Source organism: Trematomus bernacchii, unplaced genomic scaffold, assembly GCF_902827165.1.
Source record: "Trematomus bernacchii unplaced genomic scaffold, fTreBer1.1, whole genome shotgun sequence".
NCBI classification, from domain to species: Eukaryota; Metazoa; Chordata; class Actinopteri; order Perciformes; family Nototheniidae; genus Trematomus; species Trematomus bernacchii.
The window spans coordinates 13785754-13805869 of record NW_022987739.1 but is presented as its reverse complement, the minus strand read 5'-3'; the positions used below and the strand labels follow the sequence as shown (position 1 = coordinate 13805869).

General features: G+C 40.8%; 1 protein-coding gene across 3 annotated transcripts in view; it reads right to left on the bottom strand.

Moving 5' to 3' along the window:
• nek7 (NIMA-related kinase 7) overlaps nucleotides 1-16623 on the bottom strand; it is a 62288-nt gene extending 45665 nt beyond the window's left edge. For 2 of the 3 annotated variants that reach the window (XM_034146715.1, XM_034146716.1), the window contains exon 1: nucleotides 16337-16616. The gene's annotated coding sequence lies outside the window, so the exon portion shown is untranslated. Of the gene's footprint in view, nucleotides 1-16336 lie in introns of all 3 variants that reach the window. The other variant, XM_034146717.1, reaches the window with a different exon arrangement.
• Nucleotides 16624-20116: the final 3493 nt, after the last annotated feature.

The following is a 20116-nucleotide window of genomic DNA, read 5'->3' as shown; positions in this document are numbered from 1 at the left end:
TTTTTTTTTTTTTTTCGAGGGAATTGGTGGGGGTCAGAGGGCCTAGGTATAAAGCTCACGGCTCGCCACTGTTGAAAATACACAACCGGAGAAAAACTGCCACTTCCTTATAGAGCCCCTCCTCCAACAGACACGAACTCGCACATGACCAATGAGGGCACGAGATAAGTTTGTGCACAGATGGAAGGCTGACAGGCAGATAGGCCATCCAGTTATTTTAGCCGGGCCGGCTCAAATGATTGGTCGTGCTTTTTACAGTATTACGGCTTCCACAGATGACATTTTTTTATGGATTTTTTGTCAAAGCACTTAAGATATTCATTGCTATCGGGATGTTACGAGCATTCCATGGAATATAACAAAAAGTGTATCTCGAGCCGGTTTCTCAAACTTACCTACCCCACCTTTAAGATATTCATTGCTATCGGGATGTTAAGAGCATTCCATGGAATATAACAAAATGTGTATCTTGAGCCGGTTTCTCAAACTTACCTACCCCACCTTTAATCATTTTATCCGTTACTTGCTTTATTTCTTATTTTCTTCACTTTAATCCAATATTCTATCCGTATTTTTGCTGTTTTATGTGGTTTATTGACCTATTCTGCCACAGAACTGTTCAACTTCAAAGTTTCTTTCATAATTATTTGTTCAACCTTTAAAGAAAAAGGCACTGAAAACATGTCACGAAGTTGGCTTGGTAGGCAACAAGTCGTCCAACCTTGACATTAAAGAGCATATCTTCAGTCTTCTAGGGCAAAACTGAGTGGGAGAATGCAAAAGGGAGCAGGGGGACAGCAGGGAGGGAGTAGGACAGAGTGGGACAGATGCAGAGGTGAGAAAAGAAGAAGCTTGTTAGCCCTGATGTGTTGGCGGTCCTGAGAGACGGTGTGGAGCTGGGCTGGCTTTAGCGCCTCTTTAATCCTCAGTTCCTCCATTCGGCATTATTTATTTAAAATAGGAGAAGAGGTAAAACAAAGAGAGGGGGCAGATTATAAAAAGGTGGATCAAGGCAAACTGGGGGGGGGGATGGGGAAGTGAAGGGGAAGTGTCCTGGAGTTAAGCGGTCCCAAAACGAAGAGTGCTACATCAGCTCTCAATCCGAGGACAACATATCTGAACACGGACTGATGAGCCTGGGTCTAACGAGGCAAGAGAGAGATGGGAAAGAATGGAAGGGAAGAAAAGGGTTAGGGGGGAGTTTAAAGAGGGGAGAGGAAAAATATAATGTGACACTTTCCGGCCTGGGTGTAGGATGTGAGGGAATCAAAGGCACCTTTGAGGAACTAGAAGACGACAGTGAAATGCTAGAAGAGTGGTGTCCATGATTACAAGAAGTGGAGACATCTTTGAGTCTGTGCTCATGAAAGCCCACCCCAGGCCTCGTCTGAAACCCCTGCTCGACTAACACTGATGATACAGTAAGAGGAAAAAAGGAAGAGAACCACTAATGATGGAGGGGTCCGGATACTACAGAAGCGGCACACTCACCAATTCATTTTAATCACTATTCAAAATCATTAGCCTGAATGTGCGAGCACTCGTGTTCGTTGGACCACGAGCCGAGAGAAAGACGGAGAGTGGGAGCGGACCAATTACACCTCAGCATGTGAGCCCGTCTGAGGTCTTTGAGTAAGACGGTCCAAGAGTTGATGGAATAAAATATGAAGAGAGGAAACTTTATTGTCTCTCGATCTAAAAGGAAAAACATGAAGATAAAAAGGGAGAAAGCTTTGAAAGTAGGCTTTGCAAAGCCAGCCAAAACGACACAGTCTAATCATTTAGACTTTTCCCTCTCCCAAATCTGGCTACGAAAGCACAACGTTAATCAGCGCACCTCAGTATGAGATTATTAAAGTATCTCCAACAGTCACACAGGGCCCAAACAACAACTCTGACATTAAACAGGATTCATTTTCCAACCGGCAGAACATGGCTGGATGAATGGCTTTGTCTCTTTCAGGCTGTATGCATCTGATCAAACTCAAAGTGGCTTTTCAGGAGGTTCCGCCTGTAGCCTGGAAACATTTTTGAGGCCAATACAGATAGAAATGTTTGAAAATCTTCAATAAATCTGATAACAATAATGTTATTGTTTTTTCCTCTATTGAAAACAAAAAAAAGATCAACATTTTTAAATGGATGACTTATGTATAAATTAATTGGGGCTAAGATATGTACTAAGCGGAACATTTAATAAAAAAATACCATTTCTAAATCACCTCAAATGGTAGATGTTTGACATATTTAAAATGCAATTTGTTGTGACTTATTGGCAGCCATATTTACCCTTACCAACATACCTGCAAATAACTGAAGCTGGTTGTTTTTTTAAGCCCAGCAGACTCGGTGGTCTATCTATAGTTCTGACTCTGAAAGTCAAAGTGTCTGCATAATGTGTTCTGGAGTTATTCATTGAAAAGACACGAAGTATAAACAATTACAACTCTGATGTTTCTGCTCTGTACAAATACTAGTGTATGTGTGTACGTTTGAGTGTGATATATTAGTACAACTCAGACCTTCACCCCCTCCCTAGTGGAAGGAGTACAGAGAAATTATAATAAAGGGAATTAAGCCAAAGAAAACCACTGTGGTCCATAGGGACGCTACAAGGCCAGTGATCTATAATGCCGCTTGCTAACTATTTATAGCGCTCTTTTACATTTTTCACTTTCACATTTTATAGGCTAATGATCATTTCACTGCAGAAGTAAATAGCACAGCACACATACCCTGGGCTTCATGTGAGGCCTAAATTGATTTATTCCCCGACAATCCAAATAAACTAGCACATTGCTCTGCTCCGCTGTGTGTACATTTCACCTACTGAAGCCTCTATAAAACACATCTGCACCATCACCTGACCTTCCATGAGCCAGTGAACCCATGAAACAACACTGGACTCTCCTCTGTCATCTTCTGTGTGCGTCCGCCTGCACACCTGCACATTTGTTCCCCCTCTCATCTCAGTTTCCCTTTCGCATTTAGAACCACCATGTATAGTGAAGATGTCCACAATTGAGAAAGGGGCTCAAGGACATGCAGGTGTCAGCCACTCTCCTCCTCTTTCTTCTCCCTCGCTCTTGTCCCCCCCCCCCCCTCCTCCTGCTCCTCCTCGCTCTGCTGCTCCTGTGTGTTGTCGACACGAGCTGGCACGTGGCTAAAAGCCCCGGCCACCTCTCCGCTCTATTGTCCTGCCCACTCCACGGGGCCACTGACGGCTCTCTTGTGGCGAGGGGCCCTTTGTTGCCAGCCTGTCACTTCAGCAGGTGCCTTACAGAAAAAAAGGCAGGAGCCAGCCAGCGAGCAAACAGCGCTTCGTTAGCGCGGCGCGGCGTTTGATGTGCTTATCTCATCAGCCGGAGACGGCAGCCAAGAGGATGCTAATAATCACTTGAAAAACAAAAACATTCCACTCAGGCTTGTAAAAGATAAACTCCAATTTCAATGATAAAAGAAGAGTGACAGACAGCCATGGTACCAGTCAAAAACAGACCGCCAGCCACTCTACCCTTTTCTCTTTTTTCCTTTTCCTAGGTGAATCCAATTCATACTGTCAATCACTGAGAATAAACAAATTGACAAATTGCTGACTGTGTAAGGAAAGACAAAATTGTGTGGGCAAAGTATGCAACGGAGCTGTGTTTAAGACAGCTGTGTGATCCCTCAGAAAGCAGCTTAGTATGTGAAGGCGCAGGCTGTGTGAAGGAGAGAGCCCCCCAGGCGTTAAGGAGAGGGGACCCTGGGGGTTTTGGCTATGCTTGCACACTCTCACTACATTCACAGCCCTTCAAAATGCCATATCACCACCACACCTCAGTTAAAATAGAAAGTGAATGCATTATGTGAAAGAAAATCAAGAGCACTTCATTTAAACTGGCTGATCAAGCTGCAAGTGATGTCATACATTTTTAGGATGTTCGAGCGACTGATCATGGATGTAGTTCCAACTCCAGGCTGATGAGCAAAACCGCAACTTTTGGGATGCCACACACCCATTGTAGATGAAATATGCAGCTAATGATTGTACGTTCATTTACTAGTTATTTTTCTGATGAATGGATTTATGTATTGAAAAGCTGGAACCATGGCAAAATGCCCATTATAAAAGCATCAAGCCCAATGCGACGTCATCAAATGTCTCATTATGTCTTAAGTCCAAAACTCTGTATTTGTTTACTGAAACAAAATACACAAGAAAAACAATGAATTCTCAGCACTAAGAACACAAAGCCATCATTAGTTCTTGAAAAGCGTTCACTGTGTCACTTCATTGAGAAACCCCCTTGTATGTTTACATCACATCACTATTTTCTTTTTTTTGTATTAGTCAATTTATTGAACAAAAGAAACAATAATAATAATTATAATAATTATTAATTATAACAAAGAGAAGCAAAATAAAATAAAACGTTCAAGGTATAAAAAAAGAAAAAAAAAGAAATTCTCAAATAGTTTCTGTCATGTTCAAAAGGGGCAAGAAGATGCTTAAAAACGTTTCTGGTCCTACCCCTAACGTACATTCTTCATGAAAATCTAAGTTTAGGTCATTGTCATCCGTGATATTTGATTCATTGTTTTAAACAAATCATTTTTTTGTACAAAAAGAAATAAATCACTATAATAGTATATTATACTGATCCCTTTCATATTTTAACTTTCCTACACTGAAATAGCTTTATACTCTAAGCTAAATAAATGAAGCACAAATAATGCTAATGTGTAGGATTATTTTTGTTTAATTGTTATTTAAGCAACATTTGGGGTATTTTAAGGAGCACATCTAAGTTCATCTGAACATTTGAACAAAATCTCCACACCCAGATTTGCACACCGCGCCATGACGAAGATGCAATAGTGCCCTTTGGCAACAAGTCATGTTCTTTCACAATGCAGAACAGAGCGTTGCACAGCACAGCAGAGCTCCCAGAGCTCGGGGACTAATAAGGGCTTTGTTTGTTAGCCATGTCACTGACTGACCACCAAATTAGCTTCATCACCTCTGGCACCAGGATATAGGATGTGACATTCTGAACCACAGGGCTGGGGCTGTTTGTCTGCAAGGCTAGAGGGCTTACAGTTATAAAAAAAAAAAAACGTAAGACATGAAATAGGGACAGATGAGGGAATCTCATGAAAAAATAAAATAAGGGAATGCCACGCTCACTTCTCTTTTCGGTTCTAAATAAAGGATCCTTTTACACCGCATGTCCACCAAGAGTCTGGTTTTCATCCGTACAGCTGTGTTTTCTGAAGCCTAACCTCGTGATTATACTCAGGAGTGAACAGATGAGAGCATCATCTACGCACTGATCAGATTCGGAAATGACTTAGCCTTCTTTGTCCTCTGTTAATATCCATACAGGAGGAGAGGAAGCTGCAAAGAGGGAGTCTGCTTGTCTGGCCGATGTGAACAAAAAAGCAAACGACCAATAAATTCAAAAATGTCTATGTGATCATTCACACACTTAATGCGCCATTTGTTTTACACAAGAAATGTAAGTATAAAAGGTGTTTTTAGAGGGGTTACAAAGAAAATTAACCTAGTTATCAGTTTTATTCCAAACCTTTCAACCTGCCTGCAGTACTCACTATACAGCAATGATAAAGCAGCAACTGACCCATCTCAGTGTTGTTTGGAAATGACGAAGCCTGTCATGAGTTTCTCGTCTATGAAACAACCGTTAAAAAAACATCTGGTGAATGTAGTCTATTTTCCCTTCACACAAAACCAGCAGTCTCTCATACTCCCTTCCAGCAGGTTTTCCCCCTTTTCTCCCTGGATAGTTTGAAGCAGTTACCCTGTGTCAGCATCGAAGTTTGTCTAAAAAGAAATGACAAGAGCAAGATGTCCAAGTCATTAGTAATGTGAGAGGTGCAGTTCCCAGGCATGTCTCGTTACATAGCTGAGTGCTAACGTGAGGGCTATGGGCTCGTGTTGAGGCTTTTCTGGGCCCAGGACTTCTCGTGTGCTCTGTGGGGGGACGGAGGAAGGAGGACCACAACCCTTCAGCATCGCCACAGTCACTAATAGAAACATCCAAGACCCTGAGTCCACGAGGAGGAGGGGAAATAGATACTTAAACACAAAATGTGAGTCCACACATTAATATACACAGAAAGCCACAGACAAGCAGCCGCAGCAAATGTAAAGCTGGATGCACATTCTGAATACATACTAATAGTGGGCCCATGGAAATGTGGCTCCACAGAAATCAAGCTTGGCTCTGGTTCGGTTTCAGCCTGCTGTGGCTTCTGAGGTGGACCCTGCTGGCTGCCGCACACACAACCACACACACACACACACACACACACACACACATACACACACACACACACACACACAAACACAAACACACAACCTTCTAACCAAATCCAGAGCAGGGCTACTCAATCAGAGGTCAAGTACAGTACTGTTGCTTCATGTGACTGTGTGCACATACACCATGTCGTACTGTCAAGGAGGATGACTCCTAACTATTATAGCCGCGTTCACACCAAGTACTTTGCTGTACTTAGTGCCGGCACTTAGTGCCCCAGCACTTATTACCCCAGGGCACTTAGTACAGATCGCGTTCACACCGGAATAAGTTCCCTGAGGGAAGATTACGCAAATGAGCCGCTGACGTCACTTCGTCTTCTTCTGCTTTGGGTTTACTGGCAGGCCGCAAACCACTTCACGGCGTATACTGCCACCCGGAGTCCCCGGCCGGAAGTCCCCGGAGTTGGGGACTGGCTTCTACTGAAGCCTTCCGAGTAAATCGCCAGAACGCCGACACCTCCACATCTCCACCGCTCCCATGCTTTATTTTGTGTTGCCATAAGTTAGTCTCTCTGCGTTTGTGCACTGGGCGAATGCTAATGCTAATAATGCTAATGCGAGGATAATAAAATGGCGGCTCTACAAAACATTTCAGAGTTTTACGGGGCGTGGTTTGCAATTCGCCCAGCCAATCAGAACTGGGGCACTTTTTTCCCCCAGGAAAGTACCATCTCTCAGCAGGCACTACAAATGGGGGTAAAAGTTCCCGGCTTGAAGTACTCTTTTTGGTGTGAACGTAACATAAGGGGTACTAACGGAACTAAACGCGAAAAGTACGGGGAAAAGTACTCCGGTGTGAACGCGGCTTATGAAACAACAAAAACAACTTCATTCCAGTAGCACAGTGTATCCTGGATTCATTTCACATGGCATTGAAATTAATTGGTTTACTTTGACCACATATGTTTAATCTATAAAGCTGCAAATCCAAATGAACAGCTCAAGCTAGGTTTTCTTCAAGGTTTTTAAATTTGGGATTTGAAAAAAGAAACTGTGTGATAAGTAATAACAGGGGGTGCAGGCAGGCGTGCATTGTTCATTCCTAGACATATGGCTCTGTGTTGAAGAGGAGGTGTAGCTTTGAGGAAGAACTTGGGACTGAAAATAAATCCGGAACATTGTGACTAAATAAAAGCCAGTCACTATTTATGGAATGGGTACTTGAAAATAAATTGCTTGTCTTTTATTTCTTCTCTTGGAATAACTAAATATGTAAAATGTCTATGTTCTGTGCAGGGCAGTGACGTGAGAAATTAGACTTTTTCTCTGAAGAGGCCAAGCACCTCAAACGATTATATAAAAACATAAACTTGCATGTTAGCAGAACATATGCATCGGCAGAAACACACATGCACCCAGAAGAAGTTTTTTTAAATGGTATATCCTGAGGCGCTCATCCTTCTTTGCATGAGTGCATCACCCGGCACACCGACAGACAGAGTGTGTGCGAGTGTAAGGAGCTGACGATCGGAGAAGAACGTTACCCCTAAGGGGTCGCACCTCTATCCGGTCTCGCCCTCCTCCCTTATCCCTCCTCTCCTCTCTGTGCCTGCAGGGATTTCCCTTTTCAGTTCAGGAGAGATGTCAGACCTGTTCCACCATCCTTCACACAGAGGCCGGCCTCAGACCTGCATTCATCCAACATCTGTAAAACTCCACAAATCAGCCTCGTTTTTAGACATCAGGGCAGAGTTGAGTTTAATACACAGCTGGATTCAAATGTCACCGACTCGTCTTCAAACACACTGTTTGTTTGTGTGTTTGTTTGTTTGGAAGCAAACCCCCATTGGGAAGTTAATATCTGCCGGACAGAATATTAATTCACAGAAAACTAAGCACATAATGAGAACCCATGGTATTACAACGGACCACCCAAAATAGGCGACTTGTTCAAAGACTGTTTCCAAATGATCATTCAGAGATGAAAACAGAACCTAGAAAAACAGTTAATAATCAAATGTCATAACCATTTCTATCCATCTAATTAAAGCTAATACAATCTTAAGCACTCTGTCCATCCCACTGTGCTCTCACCATCATACAACCACTCAACCAATCACCATTACGTATCCATTCTGTACAATCACAAAACACTGCAAGATCCAACGGAAGCATTGCCATTGGCCAAAGGGAAACATAATTCAAGCTTCAGCTATAAGTTAAGTGTTGATTTTGATTTTTTTTTTAAATCAGCTTTTTGTGATACAACTCAAACCATAAATATGCGTTTGATGATATGTCAGACCAGAAACCTACATGTTGTTTAATAGTTATTAACCAAAAGGATCATATGAATCTAAGTGTTGTTATATAAATAGATAAACAGTAAAACGTAATTTATACTGAAATTGCAGAGAGCGAGACAAAGGGAAGAAGAAGAGCAACAAAAACAGAAAGAGAGAGAAAAGCTCCACAACAGGGGTTGAAAGCAGATAGGTCTTCCCTGCCTCCTTCACATATTAGAATATTAATGAAACTTCCTGTTTCCCCCCCTCTGCTTTTCCTCCTCAGACGATTTGAACATGAAAAACGTAAAAAGCGAAAAATTCCAGGAGTTGCGTATCACAGTTTGACCCGGAGCCACACAGCAGACACCAGCCATGACAGACTTGCTGTTCAAAGCAAGCGGGAGCTGCTTTCATCAGGCGATCCTGGCTTTTTTTACAGTGTGACACCAACAGCCCATGCCATCTGCCTTTTTCTAAAATCACAACTTCAAGATGTGTTTCCTGCTTGTGCGTTGTTTTTAGGTGGGCTTCACAACCGCGGCCCAGCGTCACGCAGGCTTTTGCTGCTATGCTGCTTGCTGACTGCTGTTTACAGCCAAGCCCCGCGGAGAGGCGCAATGTTAAATATTCACTGTTAAACTGTCAAGCCAGAACTGTTTGGGAACCCAGCCAGGCATTCACAGTACAGCATTGCCCCCCCCTCCTCCCCTCTCTCTTCAAACAAAACCAATCACTTTTTCCTCCAGCCAATCCAGAATGAGACCAGCCTATCTTCCTCCTCCTGTCACACACCCAATTCCTGAAATGCCCAGACTCCTAATGACCGCTTTATTGAGTCCCTTTAAAACCTTTTCACCTGCATTTATACTTAGTTAATGCAGTTAATAATTCATACTATCTTATTCATAAAACCTACACACAAATACATTAGCACACACATACTGTAGTTGCACCTCTGCTCTAGCCTGAGTAAGTCGCTGCAGACTCCTGGTTCCTGACTTCAGACATCTGTAAAATATTTGTATTCGGTGCCCCAATACCGCACTGGCAAAGGTCTCTCATCCTTGGCTTGGCAGGACTTCTGACAGAACCAGCCGGCAGCGCCATACAGGCCTAACCCCTGCTGCTGCAGCTTCCTGCTGCTCCGAGGGAGTCAGGCTGCCTGCCTCCCATTGACTGTGGGCCAGGCTGGGCAGGGAGGAGGAGGCTGAGGGGAGGCCCCGGGTACAGAGGACCCCAGGAGAGGAGAGCAGAGACGCGAATGGGGGACAGATTGAGAGTCATAAAGGTTGAGCAGTGAAAGCCGAATAAGGCAACTAAAGAGGGAAGAGGGCAGGCGAGGAAGCATGAAGGAGTGTCTAAAACGAGTGGCAGTAATAGGAAGAGAGTGAAGAGTAAGATGGGTCGCATGGAAGTGGCGAGAGACCGAGACAAAGAGGCTCAAGGGCAGGTTGAGGGGAGCTTCTCATTACGACTCCTCTTCCTTCTTCATGCCTCCGGGCCTTGACCATAACCTCAAAGCCCCCCGGCAAAGCCAAGAGACCAGGGAGACCGTGGAGGACAGCTGTGAGTCAGGGAACAGAGCAAAGAGGGGGGAGGAGGGAGGGGGAGAAAGATGTCCCAGGCACCCAAACAAGGCAGCGTAAAAAAAAAGAGACTAAGAACCAAAAGCAGAACGCTGTACAGAGCATTCATGATGACACATCGGATAGTATAATAGGAACTGTAGAGTATATGTAGGAAGTGTACTGAAAAAGATTTGGATGACCCTATTAGTCCCACATATAATGTTCTAATGCAGGTTTCAACTAATAGAAGCATTTAGATCCATCCCTCATAACATATAACTATTTAGTTGATACATTTCAACCTTTTTGAACTGCTAGAAGCTCTTTGTCCAGTGGACAAACAATGAATATTGTTCATTAAACCTGCCTCACAGTTTCACAGTTAAGTGTTGAATACATTTCAACGGATGTAATGGATCACTTTAAGGCAATACTTGTATACCCATTACTGTAATGAGTTATAATAATAAATAATAAAGAATCCAGCTTTGCAAAACCAATACTGATAAATTAAGAACAACTGGCATAGTCACAAGGAAAAAAGAAACCGAGTGTGAAAGAAAACGGAGCAGAAAAAAGAGGGCATAGAAGACAGTGAAATGTCTACGGCTTTTCACACTGAATAGGAGGAGGGTAAAAACAGACCGTCTGTCAAAACAAGATGCTCTCATACAAATGTGCTCTCTTCTGCAGCAAATCCTGTGTGAAACATTAACGCTCATTTGTGATGAGGTTGGAACAAACGCCCATAGCACAGTCAGCAAGCAACACAAACAGATATGAAGTTCTGTTCATGAGTGCAAATTCATTCTGCTTTTGTCTCTTCTCATGACAAATGCATACTGTCACTGTCACTGATGTGGTGTTTACAGTGGCAGATAGCATCTTGTAATTATTTGTGAAAGTGAATTTGTATCCTGAGGGACTTGTATTTCTGCGTGTGGAAGATCAAAAGAGATAGAGAGGGAGAGGGGACGATTGGAGAGTGATCTCCAATAAATGAGGATGCTGCTTGACAGCCAGATTTCCAGCACAGTTCACATATGCCATGGACTTGGTGGCTTTTTTTTAAATGGTAAAAAAACTGCTTATTCTTCAACATGCAGTAATGCATATATACACAGTTCATACATAACAAGAACTTGATATTAAAGTATAATGCAGTCATCAAATACATAAAGTCAGTAAATGGCTGTTTATGTTGGTAAAATGTTAGTTATCAAATAAATAGGCCCATTCAAGTACCAACCAGAGAAACTAGGAAAAAGGCTCCAGTTCACCAGTAACTAACAGATGCCATACACAGCTATTTCAGTAAGTTCCATTAAGTCATTCAAACAGCATGCTATTTCTGTCATAAAAAATACAGAAATGTTTACCCACTTAAAGCTTAACAGTGTTATTTTTAAATAGGCCTTGTTTTAACCTTTCCAGTGTACACGTTCAACATGCAGGAGTATTCAAGCTAATTATTTATTCATCTTTGTTTAATCCTTTTATGGTAATTAATGCATTCATTAAATAGGTTATTAACTCCAATATATACAAAAATAGAGTTGTTTCATTTAGAGCAGGATTTCAGAACCAAAGACAAGATAACAAATATATATATTAAAAAAAAGGATGAATAAAACCTTTTTCTGGCACCCTTTGTAGTCAAAATAACCCACACTGATATTGTGTGGTCATGGCACCAGCTGAGCAAAGGGCATTGAAAGCATTTCATAAACTTTGAGCAGGGTCGTAGGTCAGTAATTCTTGTGTTTGCATGTCTTTGAAGTCTGTTCCCCCCAGAGCACTGCAGGGCCCATTGAGAAAAGCATCAATGCCAGAGAGAAATTGAGAACTTTCACATGACACAGGGAGCCGCAAGGCATCCTCCAAGGATATTTGAATGCTTGAAACATCAGTGACCCTTCATAAGATGTAAGGGAGATGGATAGGAAAAATATTGACTGGCTGGCTGTTTGAGGGGAGCGTAAGGAGCATCTTACAGCCCACTCTCATTGCCAAAGACCTTACTAAACTCTAGCCAAACTGAGACGCGGGTTGGAAAGACTTGATTCTAAATTCTTCTGGGGAAGGCGTCAAGCATGTATTTTCTTTTTCTAGCTTTTATTATTTGATAATGCAAGAACTAATTGCAGAGAAAGTACACCAAAAGAGCCTATATCCTAAGCAGTGATCCGCTACCTTTGCCAGCATCTTCTCTGTACAATGCAGGGCCAAGGTCTTTGACATCATGCAAAAGACAGTGTTTAATGTAGCTCAAAAATGGCCTTAGGAAGCATCTTCTTTCAAATATGCTTTGGGAATGAAAGAAAAACATAGCTAACATTTTTAGTTCTTTATGAAAGCCAAAGGCAAGATGACTGTGTAAGTGGTCAGATGACAAATGTCTCATCTGATCTTTAATCCAGCAGAGGGGCCAGCTCCAGGGCTAAAACAGGAAGCTCTCACAGGATATAGCGATTTGGTCAATTCCACTGCGCTAAATCACTGCTTGGGTTGCAGAAGATTTATCCTCGCCAATGAATGGCCTTTTTCACTCTAAACGTCTTAGTAGCAGAAATGTTAGATTCCATTAAAGCTACACTGACAGAACATATGTATAGGCTAATATGCATGTATGTGAACCCAGTATAAATCATTGGAAAGGTCTGGTTGATAATATATCTTTAGAAGGTCAAATTTTATATATGCCATATCATCATTGAATCATCATTGAATCTTCCAATAATCAAGTAAGATAACTTAAAGGTGGGGTAGGTAAGTTTGAGAAACCGGCTCGAGATACACTTTTTGTTATATTCCATGGAATGCTCATAACATCCCGATAGCAATGAATATCTTAAGTGCTTTGACAAAAAATTCATAAAAAAATGTCATCTGTGGAAGCCGTAATACTGTAAAAAGCACGACCAATCAGTAAGGAAGTGGCAGATTTTTTCCGGTTGTGTATTTTCAAAATCTAGCGCACTCGAGCCGGTTTCTCAAACTTACCTACCCCACCTTTAACTAAGTCCTGATAAGAGAATTCCTATTCCGGTGTACTTTTATTTTCAGTTTCAATCAGGCATAACACTAGCAATCACTGCTCTCACCACTTTAAAGTCCACCCTTATTACCCCTGTATAATCCAAACAATAGATCCAGGCAAAAATAATAAAGTTTTGCCAAAACCTGTCAAAAGTAATCCACCTCTCATCAGTTCAGATTCAAAGCGGGATATACTGGCAGAAATCCCTCAACACAGAGTGATGCAAACATTTGGCAGCAATTTGCTGATCATCCGGTTCATGACACATTCCTTGATAGTCAACTTCACAGAGCCAGCCGGTGTTCATCTCCATCACCTGATGACGCTGGCAGACTCAAGCCTGTTGTCTTTGACGATCATCGAGTGTGGCAACAGAGAAGTGAGTAATAATTGGGTCAACAAGGTATGTCAGTTTCCACTAACTCTTGTCTGAATCATCTCTCTGCAGCGTAGCCAAATGTGGTAGTATGATGCCTGAAATATTTGGCTGTGATAAGCAGTGACAGCAACATGGCATGAGAAACAGTTTTCACTCTATGTGTGTGACCCCCAAAACGGTTAGGCCTGGGAGTGTAAAGTTTGATTTGAATTGCTTGTTTGACTTCTTGCTGGCTTTTATTTACTTTTTATTATTATATTATTATTCTGCCTTGAAGATTTTAGTAATTCTGTAACATTATTATTACTATTATTTTATATTTTTTCTAAATCATTATTCATAATACCATTAAGATGAGCAATTAAAAAATTATCCAACACAGCCGCTGATGGATTCAGTGTGCTAACGATTTTGCAATAACCATTCTGACTCACACAAAAAACAGTGACTCGCACACAAAACACTTTCTTCCCAAAACATACTTCTTGATTTATTTTTCATTCAAATAAATCACCCCTTTACAACTACCAGTAGTTCTACTTCAAATAAACACTGTCTGCAAGGCTATAACTCTTAATGTGTTCAACAGTGTGAAACAGACAGCTGGAAGCAGCACGTTGGGCTTTTTCCATACGGAGATGGGTCACACAATACAACGCACATTTTATCATTTAGCAAAATGTACATTGAAAATGACTTAATGTTAAAGAAACAATTGTTGATAGTAAATATGGCCCAAGGTTTTAGAGATGGCCTTGTGTTACCCTGTTAACTCATACATGATCAAAAACAAAGCAGGTAAGAAATATAAATACTTTTCCTCCATCATTTTCACTTTTTTTAAATGTAATTAATTAGAGCAAAATAATGAATTCAAACACCTTATTAATAAATGTATTGACTAAATGTATATATTGTTCATTACTCTGTATGCCATCCATCAAAGAAAATGTTAATATTAGTGTGGAAAATGTATCATTTTAAACGGGAACTGGACAATGTATCAGTCATAGGCCTCTTCCCTATTCCCTCCTCAAACTGTTAGCTTCTCTTCCAGCAATTACTGAGTCACTAAATAAAGTTACCTCCTCAACTAATGCAACCACTTGAATGCTACTGCCCTGCATGTTTTACAAGGTATAAAGTCACTCCATGTGATGGTGAAGCACAATATAAATAGTGAACTGACAAGCAATCAAATTAAAGTCACTTAAAGTCAATCAAAACTTACTTTTAAAGTAATAAACCAAAGTTCATAGATCAAATCAACTCAGTCAACTTTGCCTCATCTGAGCCAGGAAAAACACAGATCAGTGTGTGTGCCATTATCAAACCAAGTCTCATATAACCAGTTAATAAAGGTTGAATTCAGAAGCATATTTTCACAACTAAATATTACTTTCATCAGCTATGTATTTATTTATTACAAAATGTGTACGCTTGAAGGCCTCAACTTCTGTATTGTGCAAATAAGTTTGTTGGAAGATGTGTTTGTAGGATACAGATGTGTTATACTATGCAGAGGCACATGGAAGGTTAACACTGTTGTTGTTGTTCTCCTGAACTTCCCCACTCAATCTATCAAGACCCGAGCAGTTGTGTAGAAGTCCAAGGCTTAAGGCACGGGCCGGCGCATATCGCTCAAAGGAATCCCTGGCCATATGAATCTTTGACCCTCGGAGATAGAGAGGCAGAACGTGTCTGCTCCCTTAGGATAGGTCTGAGAGACAGTGGTAGGAAGAGAGAAGTAAGAAACAGAGGAAGAGAGGCACAACGTGTCTACGTAAATCCACTCTCCTAAAATAGTTTGAGGGAAAGGGGCGAAGAAATACAAAGTGAGAACCTGAAATGAAAAGGCACCACATTGCGTAAATGCTTCCCCTTAGCATGATGACTTTGAAAAGGCACTTTCCCTAAAATATCAAGTAAATGTGCAGCAATTGTGGTCAAAACCCTTATAGGCCTGTAGATCTATGATCGCACAGCCTGACACTTACACATGTATTCATCTGCATGTCACTCTTGTTTACTTTTTTTTTTGTTCTACTATAATATCAATTAAGTTATCCAAAGTAAGGTAAGCCTATAGGAACGAATGGATATTTGCTGTTGCAGATAGGACGTTTACTACCTCTACAGAACATATAGAAATATCTAGACCACACATTAGTTACACAGTAACATACCAACACTGCAAAGACGTCATATACCAGCAGTAAAAATAGAGAGTAAATACAGAAATGTGTTGTAATGTCACATCAATTAAGTCTCACCTTTAAGAATAAAACGTAAAACTATTCCATAAGTACGGCCGTACGAGGTTATTATGTACAGTATACGTGTACAGTACCATAATTGTAACTCTAGCATGGCATCAGAAAAGGCTACTTTATTTTGCTACCGTCATGCTGCCACAACAGGTTTAACTACATGTATGGCTGTAAACTTCATTATACGGAAGATTGTCTTTCCAACACTGTTATTATATCGTGATAATGTCGTTGTTAACTTGAAATGATAGCGGCTACTGTGTAACTTCAAAGTAGTGAAAGTTAACAATGTTCCATGCTAGTCGGCTAAGAAGCTAGGCTAACTAGCGAACTTTGTCGAAACTTTTTCAAGTGAGTGTCAACATCGACTTCGCACTAGGAACGGTGACATGCTTAGAGCCGTTTAAGCCTATCAATCTCCAACCGAGCCAGAATATAGATGAGGTTTAAATAAGTGTTGTGTTAGTTTTCCAAAGTGGTACACATTCATAAGTTCAGTGCCAGCTAACGGTGTCTCAGTTCTTACCAGGAAGTGGGAGTCTGTTGCTAAGCTATTCCTTCTTCACGTTGAAAGTTTCTCCTGGTGGTTATGGCGGTTGTCTTGTTTTGACTTTCCCTTCTCTTTCCAAGGTCGCTCCTAAAAGTTGACTCGGCGGGCCTCTCTTGTTGCGTGGCACCGTCGGCTAAGCGCTGGAAAGTTTTTTTCGGAGAGAGCGAGAGAGAGACAGTCGAGATGCGTACGTGTTTTCAGAAAGTGTGTGCAGCAGCTAGGCCCCTCTCATCACCACTGTGCTGACTCGTGTGCCAGTAATGTAAACAACCCAGCATTCCCGGAGCGGAGGGGAGGGGCAAGTGTCAAAGAGTGGAGGGAAGCTGTCAAATACCGCGAGATTCAACAGAGGAACTCCAACTCAAACCATCACAACTCCCCTGCTTTCACCATTAAACGTGTATGGAAATTATTGAGCAGTAGGAGATTATAGTAAGAGAGCAAGTACAGTTGGATCTGAAAACAAAAAAGTTTATATCAGCCTTCTGGAGAGCTTTAACCACGACTCTTGTGGAAAGTAGCCTACATTATGACATCCTATTGTATCACAAATAACTTTGAGGTATTTCTTGTGCTTCCTTTTTTGAGGCTTTTAGTTTCAGGCCCCTTTCCAATTCACTACATTTGAGAGGGATTTTTTAAACGATTAAATCCACTACATTTATCTGAAAGCTTTAGTTTTGAGGCCTACTTTACAAATGAAGATGTTTGCACAGAATACATGTGAAGAGTTTAACTATAGAAGCAACATTCATGAGAATCATTTACTTATTATTTTTCATACAAAGACATCTAATGGCTTCAACTTGTTAAATGTGAAGATTTTCTGGTTTTCTTTTATTATTTTGATCATTTTAATGTGTTTAAAAAAAATCTGACATCAAGGTCCACTTACCATCTTTTCCCTTTACTTTGAACAACTTCTCACACTCTTCATGTTTGTTCAGATGTTGCTGAAATACCAATTATATATGTTCAAACTAATCTTAAAATGTTAATTAGTTTAATCTATTAAACTGCATACATTTTTATAGACTATCCATATGTTCTGTTTGTAAAATAGAAACAATAGCTTTCAGGTGGGACCAACAATATTATGTCACTTGTTAGACACTTTTATCCAATAGATACATATAGTGAGTTAAAATCTTTAATTAAATACAGGCTACATAATGACGCTCAACTTCTTTGACATATTCTTATGTTCCAACAAAACAAAACATTGGTTATTCTGAATTTGTTTAAAATACACATGGTGATTTGTTGAGAGTGTAAAAGTATGTGTGTAAGTGAATGCACGACAGAGACAGCCTTATTGGATTCTCCTGAAAAAACACAGTCATAAGCACAGACTTCGACACAGTCTCGCTTTCTATAATTATACACATGCAGAATACCCACACATCCCATGACACGCATGCGCTGCTCTTGGGAATATCATGAGAATTTATTGACAAAAATGGTTTCGCAGATTGACTCGCATGGACAGCGAGAGCATCTGGAATTGATCAGCTTACTTTGCTTTGATAAAAGTTTCATAGCTGATTTCACACTGACAATTCAAACACCACTGATACACAGGAACACATCTGTCTTCTTCCCATCCCCGTTGTTAATAATCAACAAGTTAGGTGGGGTTGTGTTTCTTCTGCTACACTTCAATAGCCTTTTTTGTTAACCTCACTGCAAATATGGAAAAGGGAAAGATGCCTGGAGTGTAGGATTTTTCCCCCTTTTTCTTCAACAACAGTTGAAGATTAAAAGAAATGTCTCACGGAAATCTGTCAATTCTGTATGTGAATAATGCTGTGTGGAATTTAATGGCATGAGTTATATTGGGTTTCCTCTACACCCACATTTTCTTTCAATAAGATCAATGGCGCTCAGTGACAGATAGGGACGGTCTTTTGTATCTTCAAATTTCAGGTTTCTAAGGGAATAATTAGATGGATGGATGAAAAGTAATGCATCAGTCTGCGAGGGAAGCTGCACCCAGAGATCCTCTAGTTCAACACGTATGCTTCCACGTCTGTTTGGTAGAAAAACTGTTTAATAATCGTGTTGAATTTCCATTGTTCTAAAAGTGGCTCTCTGCACTGATCTGGTGCTTTAAACCAATAGAAAACTTTTTGTGTTCTTTTTGCTGATATTGTTTATTTAACAGAGAGGATTTCCTTTTGATACAGGGATTTTTTTTTAGCATGAATAGAGTATTGTCATCTTTTTCACTCTCTTCCCCTTCAAACTTTCTGGTGTCGCTTGCAGGTAACCAGAATGGAAAAGGTTCTCCCTCCAGGGGAAATGAGGAAGGTTGAATCGCTAGATTTATAGAGACATTATATTGCAATCGTGACATTTAACTCTGTGTTAGAACAAAATCGTGGACGTATTAAGGCCTTTTTTTCTAAACAAAACTGCCTACTAATGTGATCTGATGACAATTAATTTGAATTTATGAGAATTTGGGGACTCACATGTTTTGTTTATGACAATGAACAGCATGAGGAAGAATACTTTAAAGCACTATTGCCAAAAATCTATCTTTTTAGATGCAGAGAAAATGGCTAATTTCAGCTCATTTGCAAAACTGATTTCTGATCATTAAAACCATGAATTCACTATATTATGGACAAGACCTATAGTATAATACATGCACACTACTTTATTTTTAGTTTTCTTCAACATGCACATTTCAGGGGAATTCAACCTGGGTATTTTATCATTGCAAAATATTCAAAAATGTTGCACCCAGGGGCTGAAAGCACATTTTAAACACTTTAAAAGAAAAAAATGTTGATGTTTTCACTCATGTCTTTTTTCTATTTCCCTATGTGTTGTTGATCTGGCTCAGGGGTTAAGTATGACTGCAATGTGGTAGAGACAGAAGCTGCAGTCAAAGCTCCTGTGATCCGGCGCAGACTTCATAGAGACCAGCAGATGGAGGGGAGAGGAGCCGCGTGCAACCTGAAGGTTTAGCAAGAACTGAGAGGTTACACTCTACCAGTACAAAGATGACCTGTCACACTCTGAAACATGCCGTATCAATGTAGATGAGCTTCCTGTTTATGTACCTCACAGAGCACAGCTATCAGAGGAAAAGAGAAAGAGATTACAGATGGAAATATGTATAAAATCTTGCCTCTCTTTTCATATACCCAGGTGAACTTGGAGGCAGCATGCATGTGACGCCTGCATTTCCATTTTAAACGCTAATTAATGTTGTTTTGTCTTCAAAGTGCAATTGCAACCCGTAGTTATCAGCCTTGATCGCAGCGTTTTCAAGGTTGTCTAGATGTGAGCCGTCACATAACAGATATCGTAAATATAGAATAACAGCACAACAAAGAAATAAAGGATTTATGTTGTGTTTAAAGCACCGCACAAATGAGGCACAGGAGAGATCATGTGATAATGTGAAGGACAAATCTGACATATACGATTTCTGCCTAAAATCACTTTGTCAATTTGTGTGTGTTTGTGTTGTGTATACTACTACTTACATGTGTATATTTCAGTGTTTTTCCCAGCACAGAGAATCTCTCCACCTGCTCTGCATTAAACAGCGGGGCAGGCCTCAGTCGTACTGACACACACACACACACACACACACACACACACACACACACACACACACACACACACACACACACACACACACACACACACACACACACACACACACACACACACACACACACACACACACACACACCAGTTTAACTGTGTCTCATTCACATCGTCACCCCTCTGACATCT